The sequence below is a fragment of the Triticum aestivum genome, chromosome 7A, assembly GCF_018294505.1.
Source record: "Triticum aestivum cultivar Chinese Spring chromosome 7A, IWGSC CS RefSeq v2.1, whole genome shotgun sequence".
Taxonomy (NCBI): Eukaryota; Viridiplantae; Streptophyta; class Magnoliopsida; order Poales; family Poaceae; genus Triticum; species Triticum aestivum.
In genome coordinates this window covers 647786268-647802914 of record NC_057812.1, presented here as the reverse complement: position 1 = coordinate 647802914, position 16647 = coordinate 647786268, and the positions used below count along the sequence as shown (strand labels likewise).

General features: G+C 47.3%; 1 long non-coding RNA gene across 1 annotated transcript; it reads right to left on the bottom strand.

Moving 5' to 3' along the window:
- Positions 1 to 301: 301 nt before the first annotated feature.
- On the bottom strand, positions 302 to 2376 carry LOC123147485 (uncharacterized). Its single transcript, XR_006473211.1, has 4 exons — positions 2111 to 2376; positions 1805 to 1925; positions 1631 to 1714; positions 302 to 583 (listed from the first exon to the last, which is right to left on the bottom strand). It is a non-coding gene; the product is annotated as an uncharacterized lncRNA (long non-coding RNA).
- Between the last annotated feature and the right edge of the window lie 14271 nt (positions 2377 to 16647).

Sequence of the window (16647 nt, the reverse complement as noted above, 5' to 3'; positions counted from 1 at the left end):
TTAAAGATGGAATAAAGCTCTCCCCGCCTATCCTCTTTGCGGCGGTGCGGCGGGGAAGACCCGACGCATTGATCGATCCATCAGCGGAGTTCTGCTCCTATTATCTCCTTCACCTATTGCAGAATCGGATATTCAAGATCCATCCATGGTTGGACGCTACTTCGTTGGCTATCACGTATGACATATGGAAAGCCAAAAAGAGAAAAGTTTATGCATGGATCGGGACGCAGAAATGGGGCATTTTTTCTAAAAAGGGGGAGCTTCCCGGTCTTTGCATCAGAATGATGCATACGGCCAACTAGATTAATAATCAAATAGGTTCAACACAAGTCTTGATGTCTGAAACAAAAGAACAAAAAATGCTCACAAAGAGCAGACGAAAAAAGTAAAGCCAGAACCGGCTGGCATAAAAAAGATAGGAAAACTAATTGTCTATCCTATTACATGACCGCCATCCAAACCGGTTGAAAATAGCCCGTGCTACCATCTCCCATCAGATAGATCCAGTAACCAAATGCTTCCTGACCTCCGTCGGAGTGAATAGCGACCATATACGGATCAACGCGGTGTCTCGGAAGATAACCTGCAAAAAATGAATATTTACTGTTCTGTTAAAGGCCAAATCATTTCTGCAGTTCCAGACTGCCAAAATAAAGCACATACTCCTATGCGAATGTGTCTCGCTGTTTCCAAATCTATCCCGTCAAGCCACATCCCAAATAACGTGCTGACAGTATTCGGAGGAGTAATGTTAAAGGCTATGTGATCCGTCCGCTATAATTTTTTTGCCAACGGGCAGTCAAGAAAGAGGTGTTTGATGAATTCAACCCGATCACAAAAACTACATCTTGTAGGTCCCGTCCAATTGCGTTTTACCAGGTTGTTCTTAGTTAAAAATGACTTATTTATGTACAAATCACATAAACACTTTAACTTTCAAAGATACTTTGACTTGCCAAACATGTTTCGAACTAGGAATGGAGTTAGAATTGATAACATCCAGATACATGGATTTAACCATCCTCCCCGGTCGTAGTAAGCTTCTAGCACAACTGATCGGGCCGTTGAGAAAGTTGAACATCCATCAGACTACCCACAAGATGGAGCCAAGCTTCCCAATGGTTTTCGGCTAGCGTCCTCCCGAAGTGAATATTGAGAGGGATGAAATGAAGTACTGTCGCAATGTAAGCGTCTCTTCATTGAACAATGCTATAAAGGGAAGGATATTGAAGCGCGAGTGGTGCTTCTCCTAGCCATGTATCCTCCCAGAACCTCGTAGTGGTACCATTTCCGACTATAAACTTTGTCCTATTGAAAAAACTGATTTAATTCTCATCAGTCCTTTCCAGAAAGACGAGTCTGTCGGCCTCACTGTCACCTGGGACAAAGTTTTAAAATGAAGGCAGTGGCAGAGCCAGGATTGGAGCAAGCCCCGGGCCCAAAAAAAATCGCCGCAAGGAAAAACTAAACGCCCATAAGTCACTTAGCTACCACAAAAGATACCCCATACAAAATATGGCTCAATTGCACGATAAATTTAGAATTGAAACCCAATGCCCAACAATACAATGAAAAAATTAAAAACATGTCAAAAACTACAAAAAACCGGTATGTGATAAAAAAAGAGTACCAAATCAAAAGAAGAGCCAACGCCTCCGGTTTGCTTCACCAGTACCTCACATAATCTCATCATCGGAGGAAGAAGAGCCAACACCTTCAAGACATCAAAAGAAAATTTTCATAAAAGAAGGCATAAACGACGTCAAGTGAAACAATTATCATTGATACAAGTATAAAAACTTACCACTTCGACGAGGTAAAAGCCCTTTGCGAGACCTAGATGATACAAATTGATATACAATATCATCATCATCAATACTTGCAAATACATCTCACTCAATATGAAATCTCTTCATCTTGTTTTTCTACAATATATGAAATGAAATTGACAATTACATCAAATTGAGTTCAACAATACCCTTGGTATATGACTGGATACACGCATATACACACATTATTACAAAGTTGGGACTAGTTTATACGCTGACATTGTGGAACACGATAGAAGTGGAAGCATCAGGGGAAATTGGGAAAGCATCAAAAACAATACCAAGGTGCGACAACAAGCAGCCAGGCGCGCCATGCGGAAGATTGGACAAACGACGCACAGGAGGGCGGTCCGGCAGTGGCCGGGACGGCGACGGACGGCGGCGCCGGTGGCCTGCGCTGGTGCTGGAGTCTGGACTCTGGAGATTGATCTTGAGTGCGTCGGTAGGAGTTAGGTCCGCGGCGGCCGCGCGAGCGCTGGCTTCTCCTGACAGAATCGTGTCGTGCGTGCGTCCGTCAGTTTCAGGTGAGACGGCCCATCAGGCTGGCGTCTCCTGTCGTGTGCGAGTTAGACTTTTTTCTTTAGGTTAGTTATTATATTAGATCGTGGCTCGTGGGGGCGAGGTCTCCTACTCTCCTGTTGTGTGCGTGCCCGAGTTGGAGGTTTCCTCATACGTGAGGCAGCCCATGACGCTCTGGGCCTCCTTCAATTTACTGGGCTGCACCCCGGGCCTATAGAAAAACATACATATATAATAGGCTAGTAAGAATTCCACGCCCCGGGCCTGGGCCTTGGGTCCAGCTCCGCCCCTGAATGAAGGTATTTACTATGCAGAATCTGTGCCCATGTGGCCTCCTTCTCAACAGATAATTTATACAATCACTTACTGAGAAGACATCTGTTCTTTACCTCAAGATTTTTAATACCCAAACCCCCTTGGTATTTCGATCTACAAACAATATCCCATTTGGCGAGTCTGTATTTTCGCTTCAGTTCACCACTCTGCCAGAAGAAGCGGGATCGATAGAAGTCCAGCCTTTTCTGAACTCCAACTGGTATCTCGAAAAAGGACAAGAGAAACATGGACATACTCGTGAGAACTGAATTAATAAGAATTAATCGGCCTCCGTATGACATCAGCTTGCCCTTCCAGCATCTCAGTTTCTTCTCAAATCGATCCTCAATGCACTTCCATTCTATATTTGTCAGCTTACGATGGTGAATTGGTATACCCAAATACGTAAAAGGTAAAGCCCCCAATTCGCACCCGAACAATTGCTTGTAAGCGTCTTGTTCCTCATTGGCTCTTCCAAAACAGAACAATTCGCTTTTATGAAAGTTAATCTTTAACCCGGTCAATTGTTCGAATAAGCATAACACCTGCTTCATGTTTCTCGTTTTTGCCAAGTCATGCTCTATAAAGATGATAGTATCATTGGCGTACTGTAGGATAGACACACCTCCATCAACTAGATGAGGAACCAGGCTACCTACCTGATCAACATCCTTAGCCCTTTTTATTAGAATCGCCAATATGTCAACTACTATGTTGAACAGAATAGATGATATCAGATCTCCTTGTCTCAGGCCCTTATGTGTCTGGAAATAGTGACCTATGTCATCATTCACTTTATTCCAACACTCTCTTTTTGCGTGAAAAATTCTACCTGATGTCGCCAGTTCTGATCAAAACTTTTCATACGCAAGGCCTGTTGAAGAAATGGTTATTTGACTTTATCGTACGCTCTCTCGAAATCCACTTTGAAAACAACTTCGTCTAGTTTTTTCGCGTGAATCTCATGGAGCATTTCATGAAGGACCACAATCTCTTTTAGAATGTTTCTGTCCGGTATTTAAGCAGTTTAGGATGGCTGCACCATAGAATGCGCAATCTGCGTGAGTCTATAAAGCCACCTTGTTTACAAACGTCTCCAGCACAGGACAGGATGATTCATATAAAGGACTCACAGGCAACTATAGCAAATGCAAAGCATTGGAGACGCCATAACAGACGAAGATCGCAATGAACTTGGCACTGGTAGGTCGTAATCACGGCAAGAAAAACATTGGTAGTCATGAAAGGTACTCAGCATCGGCACTCATCAGATGGCACGCGCGCAAGCATGGACAAGCGAGTCCTGATCTCCGGCGACTTCAAGAACAAAATCCATCCCCTCGTCGGCCGTTTCACATCTCCCGTTTCATGACGGGACGGAAAATTTCGGAGACCGGGATGGCCTTGGTGAAGATCTCCTTTACCACGATGATATCGCACCTGATAACGAAAGCGTCGTCCTTGAGGTAACCGCATCCTTCAAGCTCGCTCCTCTCGATGAGACCAACCCCCGGCGTCGAAGTGTCTCTGCCCGAAAAGGTATTCTGGCCCGCACGGACGTATTGCGGCCTTGGATTCCCATCATGGTCGAGCAGACTAATCGTGTATTTGGCTTCCACTTTATCGGCATCGACGTCAACAAGCTTCAGAAAGATGCATATCTCACCGGAGTCGTGGCGGTTCACGCTGTCGGGGTAGTAGTGCAAGCACCAGCGGTGCCCTGCGGCGGCGAACGTCTCGGACGCGATGTGTGTGCCGTTGCCGATCCCCTTTGTGCAGGAGTAGCCGTCGATGCGGAGGATGTGCGAGCCGGACCCGACGACCGGGGCAACGATGGCCGACGCGGTCACGCCGCCGCTGGCACCGATGGAGGACGCAAAAGCGTTGGACATGTCGCTAGATCAGTAGATGGTAGCAACTGGGGAGATCGAGAATGAATGGCAGATGAGCGTGAGACGGAGCCCTCGAGGTTGTTGGTAGGTGGCAGGAACTGGAGGTGGAGAATGGCAAACTAGCACGAGACGGAGCCCTCGAGGTACCTATATACGATGATGGTCGTATTTTCAATATAGTCTATCTATACCCATGGGCGTCGGGGGACAAAATTAATATTCTGACCTAAAAGGCTAACAAAATTCCGATTTGACCTTGTTTCAAAAAAATAAATTCAATTTTGACCTCTTTAGGTGACGCCAACATCCATTGCGAACCAGACGCTAGGAACCCTGGCATCTGGCCCCTAGCCCGCACTGCCCGCCTGCCCGTTGACCTGCTGACGTGGCAAAGGGGCCAGACGCCAAGGACCCTGGCGTCTGGCCCTGGTAAGTGGATAACCCCCGCGGGCCGAGCCCACCCACCCATCTCTTTTCCTCCTGGGCGGCGCACGAACAGAGGGCTTCTCTCCTTCGCCCCTCTTCTCCCTCACACCAAATCCTCACCCGATCTACTCCATCCTCCACTCTAGTTCGTGGATCTGGGCCCCCTAAGCATCCTTGAGGTATTCTCCCCCGTCTCCTCCAATTTATTTGGGTTGAGTCCTCTTCTTTTTGATGCATTATTCAACACTAGGTGATGTTAGATGAGTAGACGGTTTCTTTGTTTTAGGAAATTGTTTGTAGTTGATAGATGATTTGGTAGGCAGTAGATGATGTGTAGTTGAACATGTAGGCAAAATCAATTCCGTTTTGTGCATATGTTGTCCATAAGAATTGTTTTTGAACTAAGAGGGGTGATGAATACATGATTTTTGTATGTAAAAGACGTGTTTGATAATTTGGTTTGATAGATGATATGTGTATGTGGTATAACAATACAGTTGAATTTAAATATGATGTCTCTATGTGTAGATAATCCTATTGTTGGCATACTTTATTTGCAAAAGACATGGTAAAATTTGGTACTCTAGATGATATGTATTTGCATATGTGACACCATATTATTTGACAAATTTATTTGATTGAGATGATGTTGGTATGTTTGAGAAGAATTATGTGTGCATATGAAGCAAAAAAAATGATGTGGTTATGTTTGAGAAGAATGGTGTGTTCATATGGCATAACTTGGAGAAGAAAATTGTATTGTTTGATATTGTTCATGTATTCATAGATGTTTGTGATTTGTTTTGTAGGATGGCGGATGGTGATGGAACTTGGTATGACGGATTAATCGATGAGTGGGATAAGGAGCATCGTGCTCGTGCCATTGAGAACGGACATGTAAGAAGCAAGACTTATCAATTTTCGTTGTTTCTCATTTGTGTTCTTGTATTGATTAAAACATCACTTTATTTGCAGCTTGTAGTTGCTATGCGCATTAGGGGTCATTCTACTGATGACTTTACTTACGACCCGCGGTACGAGCCTTACATTCGGAGATTGGGTCTTCTCCCATTCGTGTTGCAGTTTAAGCGACGCGCTCCGCCGGTGAACCACGCGGCGCTGACCGCACTTGTGGATCGTTGGAGGCCGGAGACTCACTCGTTCCACCTTCCATTTGGGGAGATGACGATGACCCTTGAGGACATGGCTATGATAAGCGGCCTTTCTATCAACAGACAAGCTGTTACCGGTCATGTCAGTACCGTTAATTGGCGAGAACGGACTGGCATTTTAATTGGTGTTCAGCCCGACGCCCCTAAGGAAGGCAAGGCCGATACCGCGAGAGTGAGGCATTCTTGGCTAAAAGCGGTTAGAGGAAACACCAATCCGTGTCCTCAGGGTGCTAATGACGTGGTTGTGCAGCAGTACACGCGGGCCTATCTTTGATATGTACTAACCAAGGTAGTCTTCTCAGATGCAACCGGGAACTCGACCCTCTGGATGTTCCTGGAGCTACTCAATAACTGGGATACCTAGTATAGCTGGGGTTCGGCCGCACTAGCATATTTGTATCGTCAGGTAAGAGATATTTGCAAGCATTTAACTCGCATTTGTCATGCGCCTCCATATCTAACATGTTTGTTTGATTGCAGCTTGACTTGGCGTGTCGCAGGAAGGGAGATACATCCTCATTGGCTGGGTTTGTTTGGAGCCTATCCGTGTGGATGTGGGAGCGGATCCCGGTTGGACGGCCCGATATCAAGAACCCCAACATGGCAAACCCACGGGGTAATCCAGACGGGCTGCATGATGATGATCCATATCGGCGCCCTACGCTTGCTTACTATTGGGAACAAGTGACAGTGTACACAGGAAGCTCGCATGTGCGATACAAGTGCTATATGAACGAGCTGGACACCTTGACTGCTGAGCAGGTATAGAGAAGTTCGATGAGACCAAATTTAGTCAAGAATGAAACTTGTATCTAACAATGTATCTCTTTGTTTTGCAGGTACATTGGTTGCCTTATATGGAAAATCGTGACTATGATCTTAATGAGATGTGCACGCGTGATAGCCATCTTTGGCGGGCGAGGTGCCCAATGATATGCTTCTTCGCAGTCGAGTGGCACTTTGTAGACCGTGTGGCAAGACAATTTGGAAGAGGACAAGGTATTCCAATTGAGGAGAGCAACGAGGAAATGCTATCTCTGCATCGGTGAGCAAGCATGCCTTGAGTATGTAGTAGAGCATTGAATAAGTCTATGTTTGCTAATGCTTTGTCCCGTGCATCATTTGTAGGTTCGATCGAAGGAACAATCAGGATATATCGGATTGGGCAAACAAACACCGTGCGTGGATAGAAATTTGGAATCAAAGAGACACGTTAGTGCAATCAGAGAATAGACCTCACAATCAGTCAGCATATCAGAAGTATCAAGAGTGGTATGCGGATCGTTACCGGTTAAAGCTAAAGCCTGGTTGGACTCACGAGGAGTGGTCGGAGTTGGTGTCTGAAGACCTGGAGACTGCAGAAGGTTATCATACCTTCAACACGGCTGTGAGAGACACCAGAGGGGCTCACGTTGACTATGCACCGATGCATGACGAAATGGTAGTCTGTTTGACCTATTCTAACAAACTTGCATCATGTTGTCTTCTTTCAAATACATAAGTTTGGTGTGTTCATGAATTGCAGGGCATAGAGTTGGTTTTGTGCGTCAACGATGTCAATGTTGCATTGAGTCATCCACCTGGTGGTGTATTATCTGAGAGGACTCTTAGTAGCACGATGGAGGTGTGACCAATATATTATAAAAGTTTCTTTTTGCGGATTATTTATTTGCATCTTATATCGTAGCATATTTTGTGTTGTTGCAGAAGTTCAAGAAGCGGTTCCATAAGATGGCAGCAATGCTTTCTTGCCATGGTGCTCAGTCCAGTGACGTGTATGCACCTGGTACCCGCGCCGCCAAAGCTAATAGACGGCGTTATATCTAGAACGATGAGGACATGGAGGAGGAGGTCCATGAAGAGGAGCCAACACATCAAGAGGAGCCAACACATCATGAGGAGCATGAGTATGACGCAACACATCAAGAGGATCATGAGTATGATGTTGATGCTCCACAACCATCACAGGTTACACAACCGACACAAGGCAATGCTCACTCTAGGAAAGGCAAAGCCATAGCTAAGACACCAGGCAAGAAAGGTAGAAAGAAGACATGGAACACACAATTCCATAGTCCGGAGTATCCTCATCAGCTTATCCCAACATGAATGCAAAGATATAAGGCCAACATTGAGGCGGAGGAGGAGGCATACAACGAAGAGGAGGAGGAGGCTAGCGAAGAGGAGGAGCCTACACTTGCAGCACTCGTGAAGAGAGGAAGGAGGAAGTGAGCTTCTTGTTTGGAAGTGTATGAACTAGGTGGCGTTTGTATGCATGAACTTGGTGTTGTGGTAAAAACTTTTAAGGCTGTCTTGAATTTGGTGTCTTATGTATGCACTTGGTGTCTTATGTATGCATGCATTTGTCGTGATGAAAAATCTGTGAACTTGTTGTCGTTTGTATGCAAGAATTTGTCGTGGTGAAAGTTCTGTGAAATGTGCTATCTTCTGTGTTCTATGAACCTGTCATATTATTATATATGTGCTATCTTCTTGTGTGAAATAAGTCCAAAATAATGTACATGTGAAAGGATCGATATGGTTGACTATAGGGGGGGGGGTGAATTAGGCAACTAACAATTTTTAGCTTTTCTTTAACAATTTAAACTTTGCATCAAAGTAGGTTGTCTAGATATGCAACTAGGTGAGCAACCTATACGATGCAACAAGGATAGGAACACAAGCAAGCAAGTGATATGAAACAAATAAGCTTGCACAAGTAAAGGCACGAGATAACCAAGAGTGGAGACGGTGGAGACGAGGATGTGTTGCCGAAGTTCCTTCCCTTTGAGAGGAAGTACATCTCCGTTGGAGCGGTGTGGAGGCACAATGCTCCCCAAGAAGCCACTAGGGCCACCGTATTCTCCTCACGCCCTCACACAATGCGAGATGCCGTGATTCCACTATTGGTGCCCTTGGAGGCGGTGACCGAACCTTTACAAACAAGGTTGGGGCAATCTCCACAACTCAATTGGAGGCTCCCAACGACACCACGAAGCTTCACAACAATGGACTATGGCTTCGCGGTGACCTCAACCGTCTAGGATGCTCAAACACCCAAGAGTAACAAGATCCGCAAGGGATTAGTGGGGGGAATCAAATTTCTCTTGGTGGAAGTGTGGATCGAGGCCTTCTCAACCATTCCCAAACAAATCAACAAGTTTGATTGGCTAGGGAGTGAGATCGGGGCGAAAATGGAGCTTAGAGCAATAATGAAGCTTAGGGTTCGAAGAGATAGGTCAACGGGGAAGAAGGGGATCCCTTATATAGTGTAGGACAAAGATCCAACCGTTACCCACCAACCAGCCCGCGGCCAACGGTACTACCGCGCCAGGCCAGCGGTACTACCGTAGGGTTGCACGATACTACCGCTTGCTACCAAGCGGTACTACCGCACGACCATGCGGTACTACCGTACTGGCCTGCGGTACTGCCGCAACCCCAGCAACAGCAAAGTCAGATATGACGCGCAGGAGCTGAGGGCGGTACTTCCGCAAGCGCGGTACTACGACGCCTCCATGCGGTACTACCGCAAGGCAGAAATCCCCTAGCCAGGGGGAGGAAACATCCGTGCCTACTTCCGCAAAGAAGAGGAAGAAGCAAAAACCCGACACAGTAGTACTGGCGAGGGGCGGTACTACTGCCTGACAGCATAGCGCGGTACTACCGCGGAGCGAAAGCGGTACTACCGCAGTAGGTGCGGATGTAAAAAATTACATCCGCCCCTACTACCGCGAAGGAGCGGTACTAGCCTGGTGGGCAGCGGTAGTTCAGCTCCAGGGGAGCGGTACTACTGTGGGCACCTGCGGTACTACCGCGCCGCAGCATGGTACTACCGCTGGTGCCTATAGTACTACCGCTCTCCTGGAGCAGTAGTACCGCGACCCAACTCAGCAGCCAGAACCAGGGAGGCGAGAAAGCGGAGGAAGCTCCAAGGGAAAAGGAGGGGACAAGAAGGAGACGTGTACGTGATGATTCCACCCAAACCTTTCCAACGCGGACCCCCTCTTAATAGTACGGCTTTCCTACGACTCAAATCCACCAAAAAGAAACGTAGAAAAGACGCCGTCTTCAACAGTTTTCGAGAGGCACCCAACCGTCTTGTGCCTAGCGATGAAATGTCTGGGATACTCAAGGCACACGATTAGTCCGCAAACGCGTTGTCATCAATCACCAAAACACCTTAGGGATAAATATGCCCTTACAATCTCCCCCTTTTTGGTGGATTGATGACAATACTGGATTTGCACAAGGGAAATAATATTAAGTAACCGCAAACCCCTCCTCTCTAGAATATAGACGGGCTCCCCCTAGATGTGTGCCACCTAGATGAGTGCTTTGGACTAGACGACACACATACTAGGATCAAAGCTCCCACTATATTATAAAGACAAGGCATATCTATCACTAGACAAGATAGCACAAACATAAGTTAACTAAGATAGTTAGAGTGCATATGTCTTACACCATATGTAGGATAGGTCTCGAAGGCACAAACCAAACAAAAGCAAACAAGGCAAACGAGGTCCAAACGACAAAGCAAACAAACACACCAAGCATGACACAACGCAAATCCCTACTCTCTCTCCCCCTTTGGCATCGAGACGCCAAAAAGGCAGAGAGGACACCTACACACGGGGTGGCTCAGGCAGAGAAGTCGTCCCACTGCTCCTCATGCTCCTCGTCAGACTCAGCGGCGGGGACGGTCTCCTCGATGTCTTCCTCTAAACTGGTCCACTTGTATCCCTGCTTCGACATTCAGGCAGCCTCAGGTGTGATGACGTCCTCAGACCCGCCAGACACATCCTATCCAAAGAGCCTCATAACCTTATTGTCACGGCGGCGACTCTCCTTGTCTGTCACGTGAGCCCTGTACTGTCCCTTTGCCTGCATGCAGAAGAGAGTCTTCATTTTGTCCTTTAACTTCTTGGCCCATGAAGGCTCAGAGGAAGGTGTGGTGGACCTAGCAGCACGGTCCTCGGCAATATTCTCAGCAGCAGCCTCCTCCTCACCAGCAGCCCTCCTAGCAGAAGAGGCCTCAACACGGGTAGTGGTGTTGGCCCAGTTGGGCTTGATGCGGAGGCTGATGGACTCATGGCGAATCCAGTCTGGAGCAAGGAACTCATCACCAGGGTACATCTTCTCCCAAGTGGTGGAGAGCAGCAGAAACAGGTACGGTCCATAGATAGGTACCTTGCGAGTGAACACCGCAAACCGAAGCTCACACCACATGATGTGTGAGACATCAAGTGGCTGAGTTTGAGATGAACGTGCCTTCTGCACACAGGAGCAACATGTCCACTAGATAGGCATGGACCTTGTCCTTGTCGCCAATGCGCGGGAACAGAGTGTTGCAGAAGATGCGATGCATGATATCCAGAAAGGAGCTCAACACCCAAGTTGACTTGCCATTGGGGAGCACCTTCTCAACAAGGAAAGGCTGAAGCTGGTTCTTATTGGCAGACTCAGAGTTGGCGTGGGGGCGAACACCAACGGGGGTGTGAAGCCTGTCATCAGGAATGTGAAGCAGATCCATGAACTCTTTCCATGTAGCAGATAGTTGACGGCCGTTGGTCATCCAGGTCATCCTCCGCTCATCCCCGGGATGAAAGTACACTGAGGCAAAGAACTGACAGATAAGCTCAGGGTCATAGTCAATGTGAAAGGAGATCACCAGCTCAATAGCAAACTGCTCCACCAAGTCCAGAGCCTCTCTAAAATAGTCATGAAACTTGTCCTTCCGCATGTGATGCATGTCTATCCACTTGACATCCACGAAGGTATTCTGCTTGCTCTTGATCACATCCAGATAGATGAGAGCCTGTTGCTTGGTCCAGAACAACTCGGTGTCTCTGAGGATAGCCCGAGGATTCACATAGGGATTGATCCTCCAGCGTTCGACATACTCAGAGACTGAAATCTCGTCCATGCCCTTAGCAGGTTCCTTTTGCTTGCTGGCAGTGGTCTTGACATTGCGCTTGGGGGCATTGGAGCCCTCTAGGGCTTCATCTTGGGGGTTGCGCAGACGCTTGGAGCCAGTGTCACGACTGGGATTGGAACGGCGAGAGCCACCACCTGAGACACAAAACGCAAAACACCCACAACAAACAAGAGGGATCAATGCAAAGACCACAACAAAGCAAAAGAAACATGCAGAAAGCACACAAGATAATTGCCTAGAGAGATATTTGACCCCTACGGTAGTACTGCCATGTGCTGCGGAACTAAGATAGTAGTACCGCTCTTAGACGCGGTAGTACCGTGTAAGGTCATGGTAGTACCAGGTCTAGGAGCGGTAATACGAGCTTAGTGCCTCAGCTAGCGTGGTAGTACCGCGTCTGACGAGCGGTAGTACCACATGAGCTAGTGCGGTAGTACCGCACCTGACGAGCGGTAGTACCGCACGAGCGGTAGTACCGCACATGAGACACGGTAGTACCGCACCGCGTCAGATCTGAACAAGTTCAAATATGAGAAAATCCCGCGAAACAGCGGCGATACTATGGTTGGACAAATCTACCACAAGACAACATATCAAGTATGATTCCTATGCAACACGACTCTCCTACATCCTACTCTTGCATAGATTTGGCCTAAAATCTCAAGAACAACAAGCATCTCCCCAAAAACCTAGAAGCGAGAGAACAACCAAGAAAAAGAGGGATTTGGGGAAAAACCTTGGTCCATGGCAAGAGGAAGTGGTGGGGAACGATCCCACCGGTCGGAATCCGAGGAGAGTGGCCGGAGACGGAGATCCGGCGAGGGCCTCCGGCGCCGTTCTTGAGCAAGAGAGAGAGACGTGGGGAGAGAGACAAGTGAATGGGTATGGGGAGTTGGAACTCCCCTGCCTGAGTCATAACCCCCACGCTCCCTCGACGGCGCGGTAATACCGTGCCCCATCGCGGTAGTACCGCTCGGCGCGGTACTACCGAAGTACCGCACCTGAGCGGTAGTACCGCGCTATGGCGCGATAGTACCATGCCTCTCAAAGCGGTAGTACCATGGCAAGCCGCGGTAGTATCATGGGCTCTAGAAGATGCACGTTTCAAGCACACGAAAAACGGGGTCTTTGCACAAACACTCCGAGGCAGCACGACACCACAATACCACGCCACACACAAAGGCAGAAAGGCACACGACAAAACGAAACAACCACGAGACACCACCTCTCCAAAGAGAGGGCGGTGACCATAGCCACCTATGTTTGAGTCAATTGGTATGCCACCGCAAAGAATTATCCTTGGGTCCATGACAAAAACTCGTCTTTGAAGCACAAGTACCATCAAACATGGCTAATGTGAAAGACTTGATCAATTTATGCATAATGGGGGGAGAGAGAGTCCATTGAGAGAACAACACTCCCCCTATGTCCATGCCTACATCTAAACAAGACAACACGTTGAGTATGGTGGGGTGTGCAAGGGTTCAAGCAACATTGCTCGAATCAATAATATTTAGCTCATGCCTTAACTCGTGAAATCTTGCTTCATCCAAGGGCTTCGTGAAAATATCTGCAAGGTTATCATGAGTGTTGACATAGTTGAGCTCGATCTCTCCTCGCCTAATGTGATCCCGGATGAAGTGATACCGGATCTCGATATGCTTCGTCTTGAAGTGTTGCACCGGGTTGAGAGAGATCTTGATGGCACTTTCATTGTCACACCAAAGAGGCACTTTGTCACAAATGACACCGTAATCCTTTAAAGTTTGCCTCATCCATAAGAGTTGTGCACAACAACTACCGGCCGCCACATACTCCGCTTCGGTGGACGAGAGAGACACACAACTTTGCTTTTTGGAAGACCAACTTACCAAAGAGCAACCAAGGAATTGGCACCCTCCGGAAGTGGACTTCCTATCCACTTTGTCTCCCGCCCAATCGGAATCCGAATACCCTACAAGCTTGAAGTTTGCTCCTCTTGGGTACCATAAGCCAAAGTTTGGGGTATGAGCCAAATATCGAAAGATTCGTTTGACCGCCACATAGTGACTTTCCTTAGGTGCGGCTTGAAACCGTGCACAAATTCCCACACTCAACTTGATATCCGGTCTAGATGCACAAAGGTAAAGCAAGGAGCCTATCATGGAGCGATATACCTTTTGATCCACCGCTTTACCATTGGGATCTATGTCAAGTTGGCACTTGGTGGGCATTGGAGTGGAAGTCGGCTTGACATCACTTAGCTTGAATCTTTTGAGCATGTCTTGAGTATATTTGGCTTGATTGATGAAGGTTCCTTCTCTTCTTTGCTTCACTTCGAACCCTAGAAAGAACTTCAACTCTCCCATGGAAGACATCTCGAACTTTGAGGTCATGAGAGCGGCAAATTCCTCATTGAAAGCTTTGCCAGGGGAACCAAAGATGATATCATCAACATATAATTGGCACACAAACAACTCCCCTTTCACCTTCTTAGTAAAAAGAGTGGGGTCGATTAGCCCAACTTCAAAACCACAGTCTTGTAACAACTCGGTAAGGTGGTCATACCACGCACGTGGGGCTTGTTTAAGGCCATAGAGTGCCTTGTCGATTTGATACACATGATCGGGAAAGTAGGGATCCTCGAACCCGGGGGGTTGCTTGACATAAACTAATTCATTAATGGGACCATTAAGAAAAGCACTCTTCACATCCATTTGTTGTAACTTAAAGTTATGATGAGAAGCATAAGCAATCAACATGCGAATAGATTCAAGACGAGCAACGGGAGCAAAGGTTTCACCGTAGTCGATACCCTCGACTTGGGAGTAGCCTTGTGCTACCAAACGAGCCTTGTTGCGAATGATAATCCCATGGGCATCTTGCTTGTTCTTAAATATCCACTTGGTTCCAATGACATTGTGGTTCCCCGTCGGTCTTGGCACCAATCTCCACACTTTGTTGCGCTCTAAGTTGTTAAGTTCTTCATGCATGGCATTGAGCCAATCCGGATCTTCTAGCACCTCATAGACCTTGTGGGGTTCGACACAGGAGACAAACGCGTGATGCTCACAATAGTTTGCTAATTGTCTACGAGTGCTTACCCCCTTTCTTAAGCTTCCAAGCACATTCGTCATGAGATGATCCTTGGTGGAGAGCTTGGAAGCAACCTTGGCGGCACAACGCTCCAATTCCTCCTCGGGGGTGAGACGAGGAGTGGTCACTTGATCATCTTGAGCGTTGTCTTGAGCTTGTTCTTGTTCTTGAACTTGCTCGGAGGAGAGAACTTGACCTTGGGCATCACTTGATGTGTCAACACCGTCTTGAGCATGATCTTGCCCTTGGTCATGTTCTTGAGGATGAGGGTCTTCATGTTGTTCTTCGAAAGCATGTGGGCCTTGGGTTGGTGATGGCTCCACTTGAGTGGAGCGTTGTCCTTCTCCTTCGGCCACAAGGGGTTCCTCAATGGGTAGGATAAAGCCAACACCCATTCTTCTTATGGCTTGAGGAGGAATTTCATCACCTACATCACAAGTGCCACTTTGCTCCACTTGGGAGTCGTTATTCTCATCAAACTACAAGTTACATGTCTCCTCAATAAGTCCTGTGGATTTATTAAGGACACGGTAAGCATGAGAGTTTGTAGCATAACCAACAAATATGCCCTCATAAGCTCTAGCCTCAAATTTAGACAACCGAACACCTTTCTTGAGAATGAAACACTTACACCCGAACACCCGAAAGTACTTGAGGTTGGGCTTGTTACCGGTGAGTATCTCATATGGAGTCTTGTTCAAGCCCTTGCGGAGGTAGAGCCGATTGGATGCATGACACGCGGTGTTGATGGCTTCGGCCCAAAAGTTGTACGGAGACTTGAACTCCGCCATCATGGTCCTTGCCGCATCCATCAACGTCCGGTTCTTCCTCTCCGCAGCACCATTTTGTTGAGGGGTGTAAGGTGCAGAATATTGATGCTTGATCCCCGCATCACTAAGAAACTCATCCAAGGTGTAGTTCTTGAACTCGGTGCCATTGTCACTTCTTATTGTCAAGATCTTTGCATTGTGTTGATGTTGTGCTTCATTTGCAAAGTCAATGACGGTTTGTTGGGTCTCGCTCTTCCTCTTGAAGAAATACACCCAAGTGTATCTTGAGTAGTCATCCACAATCACCAAGCAATACTTCCTACCCCCAAGACTATCGAAGGATGGAGGTCCAAAGAGATCCATGTGAAGGAGCTCCAAAGGCCTCTTTGAGTAAATGATAGTCGTGGGAGGGTGAGCCTTCGGTACAAGTATTGCAAGCACGATCTTTAGCAAAACTAACATTCGTTAGTCCACGGACATGGTCCCCCTTGAGGAGACTTTGCAAAGATCTCATGTTGACATGAGCTAGACGGCGATGCCAAAGCCATCCCACATCAACTTTAGCCATTAGGCATGTCGCGGTCTTAGTGGGTCGCTCCGAAAAATTAATCACATATAGACCGTTCTCGACATGCCCAACAAAGGCTACTTTAAGAGTCTTGCTCCACAAGAGGGCCACGGTATCGATATCAAATAAAGTGGCAAAGC